We start from the raw sequence: 401 nt of genomic DNA, 5'->3' as shown, positions 1-401 counted from the left end.
CCATACGTCGCAGGGCGACAATCCGAAGGAAGTCGACGGCATGCCTTGAGCATGGCAAACTCAAATCGGAGGTGTCGCCCCACACGCATGTCCACTTCCTTGTTGCTCAACTGTAAATCATACAATGAGGAAAGTTTATGGTGCCGTTGCACCCATCGCTCAAAGAGCGCTTCGTCATCTTTAGCGCACTAGCCAGGAGTGGGCACTTCAGGTATTGTCCGCATTGCGGGTACACGAGAGCCACCTCGTTGCGGTCGTAGACGAGTGCGATAAGCTTCCAACGGAGATTCGTGTGAAACCAAAAAACGAGCTCGAAGATCTTTCCGTTCGGCAAGCTCATCTTTCGTAATGGCCGGGGGTCCGATGATGTGCAGGCGTAACGGCCGAGCAACCGCGTCCTT

Source organism: Plasmopara halstedii, assembly GCF_900000015.1.
Source record: "Plasmopara halstedii genome assembly, contig: Scaffold_7, whole genome shotgun sequence".
Classification (NCBI taxonomy): Eukaryota; Oomycota; class Peronosporomycetes; order Peronosporales; family Peronosporaceae; genus Plasmopara; species Plasmopara halstedii.
Note: the sequence above shows the minus strand (reverse complement) of the source record.